Below are 9,024 nucleotides of genomic sequence, written 5' to 3' on the forward strand. Positions count from 1 at the left end.
GAACATACTGGTCGAAACCCCACGAACACGAGAGGAATACCGACCACATATCAGAGCTTTAGACAACTGGGAATTAATATCTCAAGACCAACAGAGAAGCTCTATGAGGCTAACATACCCCTCTTACTAACAGAAATAGCCAAAGATCTAGAGAGATGGGCCAAATTAACAATATCATGGCTGGGGCGATTGAAAGCCATCGAAAAACGTAGCACTTCCCAATTTATATCAGAATCAAATGCTCCCAATCACAGTGTCCGAATCCCACTTCACAGAAGTAAAGGGAATGATCCTCAAATTCCTGTGCCTGGGGAAAAAGCAGAGGATATCATATGCCACGCTGACCTAATCAAAGGAAACAGGTGGGACGGGTCTCCCAGACATGTACACCTACTACCGAGCAACTCAACCCAGGGCCCTAGTGCTGCATCTACGAGGTGACAAGCAAAAACAATGGTTGGCCATTGAAAACCATAGAGTTAGGCAAGTGTCACTGGGTGAATGGTTATGGGCTCCTAGGAAATCCTTCCCAATCAGTGTAATCAAGCACTTTGCAATGAGATCCCTCCTGTGGCTGTGGTGGAATAAGGGGGAAATGAAAGGACTCACAACGTGGCCATCCCCCATGAGTTGTATATGGTCGCCTCCGATTCGGAATGACATCAGTGATCCACAGCGTTTCCAGAGATGGTACGAGGCAGGCTTGAAAGAGTAGGCCAGATAATAAAGCCAAAGGGTTGCATAACAATTCAAGACTTGGAGTCCTGCCTGCAAATCGGGCCGTTAGATGTGTTCATATTTCTGAAACTGAAGGGGGCTCTGACGTCTACGAAGTGGAAGGATAAGCTCATGAGGGATCTCACCCCTTTGGAAAATGTCCTGAGTGAATCTGACCATACTAAAGGCCTCATCTCAAGGCTATACGTGATTCTCCTCGATGCGAGAGGGATCAAAACACAGGGATCTCCGAAAAAAAATGGGGGAGAAAGACATGGGCCCAATGATGAGGGACGCCCTCTGGGCCCTAATGTGCAGATCAGTGCACAAAACATTGATTTCAGCCGAGTTCAAATTACACGGACTAAAGCAGCTACATAGGTGGCAATACGATCCCAAAAGACTCTCTAAAATGTTTGACCAAACGAGCTCCATGTGCTGGAGAGGTTGTGGTGCCTAGGCCGACTATTGGCACATTTGGTGGGCCTGCCCAAAATCGCAAGCATACTGGAAAGAGGTCCTGGGCTGCATCAGAAAGATTAAAGGGATTCCTCGAGGCTAGGACCCCAGGCTGGTCTTATTCGGCCTAGAGCAACAAGACGATCAGTTGAAAAGGGTGCCACACATGACACACTTCCTGCTGCTGGCGGCCAGTGCATGCATCACCATAAGCTGGAAATCAGAAACTCTCCCGACCGAAGCAATGTGGGCCCGGAAAGCTAAAGACCTTCATGATATGGAAAACATAACTGGCCTCCTACATGATATCTCACCGAGCAGGGAAACGGAGTGGGCTCCCTTTCTCGAGGCCTATAAATTACATGGTCAAAGCCTCTTTTGAACTAAGCCCAAATGAATGATCTGGATATGCTCAAAAGACTGCCTTTTGCTTCCTGATTGAACTCTTGGGGGCAAGGGAGGAGGAGAGGGGGTTTGGTTTTAACGTTTTGCTTCATGTTAAAGCTCCTTGAATATGTGTTTGCATGGAATCCAAGTTCTATTCAAAAATGCCTAATAAAAACTAATTTTAAAAAGAAAATGCTCATACTGAAGTGTAACACAATAAGAGAAAATGTGATAAACTCACTCTTAAATCATTATTAGACAACAAAAACATCATAATTCGTCGAGCTGACAAAGGGGATGCAATAGTGGTTCAAGATAGAACTACTTACATTCAGGAGTGTGAAAGACAACTAGAGAACAGAAACTGTTATCTGAAGTTAGAACAAGATCCCAGTAAGAGACTAGAAAAGATTATCAGCTTAAAAGTAGAAAAAGCACGACAGAGAGAATGGATCTGGAAAAAGGAAGCTGAGTTCTTAATTATGGAGAAACCAAGGATTCTGCAATTTTACACTCTCCCCAAAATACGTAAAGCAATGGGGAAACCATGCAAACGTCCAATAGACCCGGTTTTAGATTCAAGTTTAGAACCACTTTCCAAATTTGCAAGTGCATATCTACAACCACTAGTTGAAAAGATAACCTCCAGGTTAGGGCTACAATCAGATCCCTACCCAACCTTAAATCGCTGGGCCCAGATGGGTATATGGCAGAATTCTATAAAACGCATAAGGAAACACTGATCCCAATCCTTACCGCTCTCTTCAACCAAATGGGGCGGGACAACGCCATTACGAGTTCAATGGAGGAGGTGAAAGTCGTCCTTATCCACAAGAAGGGCAAAGACCCCACTGAATGCACTTCCTATCACCCCATAGCTCTAATTAACGTAGATTCTAAGCAAGTACTTGTGTTAAGTACCGCTTGGCCGCTGGACCCCTTGTTCCTGTTTGGATTGTGGATTTTGGACCTTGTTGCAACGGAGCGCTGCTTCTTTAAAACAGGACTGGGACTGGGATTGAAGTCCCGCCTTCTTTTCAAACCAATTGCAGCCTTTCCTATATCTACGAGGTTGTTCGCGCACACGCACTCGTAGCAAGTACTTGTGTTAAGTACCGCTTGTCCGCTGGACCCCTTGTTGCTGTTTGGATTGTGGATATTGGACATTGTTGCAATGGAGCGCTGCTTCTTTAACACAGGATTGGGACTGGGATTGAAGTAAGAGAGGCGGAGACTTGAATTTTTTGCTGCATGTTTCATCGTGTTTCACCGCAGTTTCAACATCCTATTTTCTATCTCCCTAGGTCCCGCCTTCTTTTCAAACCAGTCGCTGCCTTTCCTATATCTACGAGGTTGCTTGCGTGCCCGCGCGGGTGGACTCGTAGCAAGTACTTGTGTTAAGTACCACTTGGCCGCTGGACCCCTTGTTCCTGTTTGGATTGTGGATATTGGACATTGTTGCAACGGAGCGCTGCTTCTTTAACACAGGACTGAGATTGAAGCAAGAGAGGTGGAGACCGGAATTTTTTGCTGTATGTTTCGTTGTGTTTCACTGCAGTTTCAACATCCTATTTTCTATCTCCCTAGGTCCCGCCTTCTTTTCAAACCAATTTCTGCCTTTCCTATATCTACGAGGTTGCCCACACAACCGCACACGCGCACTCGTAGCAAGTACTTGTGTTAAGTACCGCTTGGCCGCTTAGCCAAGTGGCTGGTGTGGCAGTCCTGTTGTGTGAGTAAAAATCGCGCTATTGTGTGAATGAATTCTTGTGGCAGATTATACTCGCTGAAAACTGATATGCCAAATGTGGTGGTGGAGGGGAATTTGTCGAGCCGAGAGGTGCTGGTGTCCCGCAAATCAATAATGTTAATGCCTGCTCTGCCATTTAAAGGCTTGACAGCTACTTCTAAGTCATATGATTTATCCACGCCAAAACCTGATATCAATAATTGTGCATAAACTATGTAGTGTGTACCCCCCGGCAGCTGCGAAAAGTGATAGTGTACCGACAGACATCTTACGTACACCAGTGGTATCTGTTTCGGTCCCTCAACAGCTGTCAGATGATACTATATTAGAATCCCCGATATCTAAACCTGCACAAATGTGGGGACACCGCTCTTTGAGTTCTCATTCTCTATCTGCTCAAAGTGCGGAGGATCCTGACTTATTGATCTATGCTAGTCAGTGGGAATCCCCTATTTCCATCTATAGCAATCAGAATGGTCACAGAAGTGAATGTTTAACAGGCTCGTAGCTTCATGAACAATCAATCTCGTTTGTTCAGCCTACTCCACAACGGCTTTTCCCTCGTTTAGTGGAAGAAGGTCTTGATGTGAGTACGCTGATTATTCAATTGGTGTTATCCACCATTAATACCACCTTGTTGAGTCTTTTTAAGTTATTTGAAATGCTTGGGGCCAAATTGACCACCTATCGGCATGGCTATTGAATAAACAGGCTTGGCTAAACCTGCCAAATAAAAATACCCCGCATACCCCGCAAGTTGATTCATCACAGGTGGACAAGATGCCTAGTCTAAATTCGATTGTGAAGCCTGATAACATGGCAGTACCTGTGGCAGTTCTGCCCACGTTTGTTGATATAATTAGACCAACGGTCAATTTAACATCCAAACCTATCACAGTCCCTATGAATGCGTCATGGGTAAGTGTGATAGATTCCCCGGTACATACAGACGAGGCAGACATTAGCTCTATGAGAACTTCGCCTGATAATCATCAGAGAGTCAATGTGGAGTGCACTAACGTTCCAAAACCAGTGCTAAAGAAAAAAAAAAGAACAATCTTTCTCTTAGACATCCAAAAAATTAGATGAATTCATTTTTCAAAGCACTGACGCTCCCCAAAATAACCGCAGATGCCACCAAAACTCGTGATCTGACTGAAGAAAAGTCTCTCAACCCAGTTCTTCAGTGGGAGATGAACAAAGATAGTGATGTTGTTAAATCATTGCTATTGTATGCACCTTTGAATGACTTATTACGGGAGATAAAGCGAGATGCTCATGCTCGAGTAATGACAAATGTGAATGTACCACCGATCCCTGTAGACATCACGGTAGGTTCTGGGGCCTAAGCGCAGGGGATAAAGACTTCACCAAGAGCCACTGCGATGAGTGTGCTGCGCAGAGCTGTGGATTTGTATTTGGCTGAACGGTTGCCGAGTGTGGCTGGTGAGAATGGGCATGGCGCAGTTGGGGTGCCTCAAAAGGTTGGGGTGCCATAGTGCAGGGAACTTATATCAAGCCCTGCAACCCAACTGCGCACAAAGAGATAGCGCCAAGTCAATGTAGCCGACCCCTATACCCGATAACCAATGTTTAAGCAACAAATCAATGGGTCCCCTGCGAGGCGTTTCTCGACATGCCATATCCCTTCAATCTGATTGTGATTCTCTAATTTGAAAATGCCGACTGGGACCCTTTCAAACATGCAATTTGAATAGGCAAAGTGTATCCAATGTTTTTGGTGACTTTGCTGAGCTAGAGAATATTGTATCCCGTGACATTGCACAGGTGGAATTTCTCTCTGATACAATTACTTCAATTGTCAGATTGTAGATCCCTTCTGGTGTTGTCCTAAATACTATCTTGAAGGCGAAGATGAAATTATTTGAAATGGGATTTCTGATTGCCCAGGATCCTGAGCGTCTTGCCTTAAGAGCAGAATATGACAATCCCCGAGCCAATATATATCTAGGAACTCGTGTGGAGGGCAGGTCCTGTGTTCTGCCAGCTCCTTCGGCTTAATCACTAACACAAACTTATCCAACTTCATTCAGAGTTGCAAGTTGGAATACCTGAGGGCACTCCCACTTGCAATCTTCTATTAAAAATGTTCCCCACCATTTTGATATAATTGCCCTTCAAGAGATGTGGTATACCCAGACACTTGTCTTTGATAACTATGATGTCGTCCTACTCCCTGCAAGTACAGGTTCTAGAGGTCGACCATCTTCGGGTCTATTAGTGGATGTAAATTTAAGTCAAGGTTTATTTATTGAAGCGTGGGACAGTGTAAGTTCCTATATACAATTGGTTAAAATTAGCCGCCCGCAACATGTGATTCCGTTTGTTAACATCTATCGCAACCCGGTTGGGTTAGTAGATGAGGCCTTCTATCTTGGCCTGGCAAGGTTACTGGACATCATCATCATGACATCGGATGTAACTGACACTATTGTAGCTGGCGATTTAAATCTTGATTGTATGTCTAGTAAATCTATAAGTAAAGCAAGAGAGGTGACCAGATGGTCTAACTTTATGATGGACAGAAATGTTTGTATGTTAAATGGTGCTGTTGAGGGAGACATACCAGCGCAACATACCTGGCATCGTGACTCCACAACCAGCACCATTGATTATATGTATGTTGATCAGCACTTGTTGGTTAAAGTTTGTTCATTCAAAGTCATTCCGCAAGTGCAAAGTGACCACAATTTATTATCCTTGCATATTCAATGGGTGCCTTGTGAGGTTAAGCGTGATTGGATGGCTCAGCATTTTGTAGTTAACAATGCTAAAACGCGCATGAAATAGACGCAACCAAAACTAGCTGAGCTTAACCGGATAGTTAATTGTAACATCAATTCCCAAGCCTTGATACATTACTCAGACCTCCTTGAACCATTTAAAAACAGTATTATCCCTACTGGGTGCTTTAAAGGCAACCACATACAAATGTTTGATGCAGGAATTAAAGACAGAAAGGTGGCCTACTGCAAAGAAAAAAGGATTATACTAGCTTCTAATCTATCTACCATCGCACAGGCATTGAGATCTGCGAAATGTAATAAACTCAGCAGAGATTTGGGGGATTTTTAATCTCCAGGCAAATCAGAGTTAAGCGGATGAACAATCGAGCGCTGTCCAAGAACAACAATGGGTATCCCATTACACCGCCTTATATGCAGATCCAGAGTTTGATTCTACAGCCTATGTAAAAAGTTCTACCTCAAGATGGGCCTATGTAAAAAGTTCTACCTCAAGATGGCTAGTTCAATGTTCTCCTGAAATTATCGAGGATTTTATTTAAAAATGTAGCCCTTTGAGAGCTGCTTGCCCTGATAGCCTGCATAATGTTATGTTTAAAGCCGATCTGCAATACTGGGCTACAATTCTATATAAAAGCTTTGAACAAATCTTAGTCAGGCAAATTATTCTAGACTCTTGGGAAACCTCTATTATTGTCCTAACATATAAGAAAGGTGATCGCACTAATCCGCAGAATTACCGGCCCATAGCGTTACTAGACGCGCCAGGCAAATTATTTGCAAAATTCATTTTGCGTGACTTTAATGCATGGACGAAGGCGGCCAATTTGAGAGATCCACAACAGACTGGGTTTGTTGCTGGTTTAGGAACGAATATTAATCTTCTCTGCCTTAATGCCATCAAACACCAATGCCATATAACCAAACAATCAATTTTTTTTTGTGTTTGTGGATCTACACGCAGCGTTTGATTCAATCTCACATGTTCTTCTAATGGCGAAACTAAAAAGAGATGGGTGTCCCCCTTCACTTTGTGACATCATCCATGCATTTCATTCGGATACCTCCATTCGTATTCGCCTCAACCTGGAGGGATTACTATCATCTCCAATTTTGACAGTGCGGGGCCTCAAACAAGGGTGCCTACTGGCGTCTGCAATTTTTTATTACTTTATTCAAGATCTTAAGCAGTCCTTTGTGAATATATCGGCTGATTCACCTATTCCAAATGGTGTGCCCATTACAAATCTAATGTACGCAGATGACATTGTGCTTATATCAAAAACACAAGTAGGACTACAAAGGTTGTTCATGATATTTAACTCTTATCTTGAGATGAATCAATTAAAAATTAATACAAATAAAACGCAAATTGTGACTTATTCAGCTTTTAAAACTAATCACAACGTGTATAACTGGTCTATTAACAAGTCAAAGTTGGGAATAGTTGAGAAATACACATATTTGGGAATGACTTTTGAGGGTATTGTGAATTCAAAGGGCCATGAAGAGAGCATGGATCAGAGGTTAAATACTGACATATCACAAGCCAAGATCTTATTATACAGATATGGCAAGTTTACGCTAAAGCCAGCACTAATCTATACTTTACGGTGTAGAAACAATACCAATTTGGCAATCCCAAAAATTTGATAAACTTGAAGCGAAATTCTGGAGGAGTATTTTACACCTGCCACAGTGTGTCCCTGGGCCGTGGCTCTGATACGAATTGGGCTTAATTTCCCTCTACGCTCTATATTATTGGCGCCTTTGTGCATTATTCTGTGAATGTCTTATCTCAAGCAAGTCTAATAATATGTTAAAAATGATTTCGACTATATGTTTACATCCTTTCATAAATTTTCATCATTGTGGTTAAACAAAGTGTACACTATTCTTGCAGACTTAAGTGTTTCTATTGAAATGTTGATCACAAATCCTGATAAACAAAGGAATTGGCTTATTATTGCGATTGGATTGCCACTAGAGCCCAATGTTTAGAGTACAGACAGAATTGTGATTTCAGATTTTGGCCAAAGAGTGCTAAGATTGGGGAATCTTTTCTTTTAAAATATCCATCAGCAGAGTTACGGTCAGCCTTTCTAAGAGTGAGTTTTGATCTTTGGGCTACCAGACAAGTACAAGCGAGACGCAAATTGATTCCTACCCATTTGAAATATTGTAGATTCTGTTTGAATCAAAACTCAGAAGAATCCCTTGAACATCATCTTTCATATTGTCCAGCTTTAATCACTTTAAGAATAATTCACTTTGGACGATTTGCTCCAATAATAGGACTTCTGCATTATGATTCACGTTGGCCGTACTTATTGTGCTCGGGCAAAATCGCAATACAGATAGTGATTGTCAACTTCTTGAAGGCACTGAAATTGGATAGTAATTGAGTCATTTGTGTCCATTTACTTTTGTAATTTGTTCTTTTATATATATATCAGAGCTCTTTTATATATGTTGTGAAAAAATAATTTGTTTTCTTCTTTTATACTGATTTTTTTTATGTATATGGCTCATTTATTTTGTTGCTTATTTTATGATTTTGTTTTAATTTTGTAAAATGTATATTGAAAAGTTGATTAATTTCAGCTAAGACAAGAAAAAAAATTAAAATAAAAAGAATCTAAGCTACACGCCAAGATCCTAGCAACAAGACTGGATCATATAATCCCTAAACTGCTCCACCCAGACCAATCTGGTTTTGTCAGGGGCCGCCAGACCTGCGACAATGTCAGAAGGCTGGTCTATCTGATAGAGAAGGGCCACAAAAGGGGAATCCCTGCTCTCCTCATGGCAATTGACGCAGAGAAGGCGTTTGATCAGGTGGAGTGTGGATTCCTCCTTGCGACCATGCGTAGGATGGGGTTTGGGCCCACGTTCATGGACAGGATCAGGGCCAACTACCGCCATCCAACTCTACGATTAGCAGTG

At 42.4% G+C, this 9,024-nt stretch overlaps 1 long non-coding RNA gene across 1 annotated transcript; it reads left to right on the plus strand.

The window, feature by feature from the left end:
• The first annotated feature begins 2,373 nt into the window (after positions 1-2,373).
• Positions 2,374-8,587, plus strand: LOC138510263 (uncharacterized). The gene is made up of 2 exons (XR_011280352.1): positions 2,374-2,781; positions 2,868-8,587. It is a non-coding gene; the product is annotated as an uncharacterized lncRNA (long non-coding RNA).
• The last annotated feature ends 437 nt before the right edge of the window (positions 8,588-9,024 follow it).

Source organism: Ambystoma mexicanum, chromosome 6p (genome assembly GCF_040938575.1).
Source record: "Ambystoma mexicanum isolate Mex_15411 chromosome 6p, UKY_AmexF1_1, whole genome shotgun sequence".
In the NCBI taxonomy this organism is placed as follows: Eukaryota; Metazoa; Chordata; class Amphibia; order Caudata; family Ambystomatidae; genus Ambystoma; species Ambystoma mexicanum.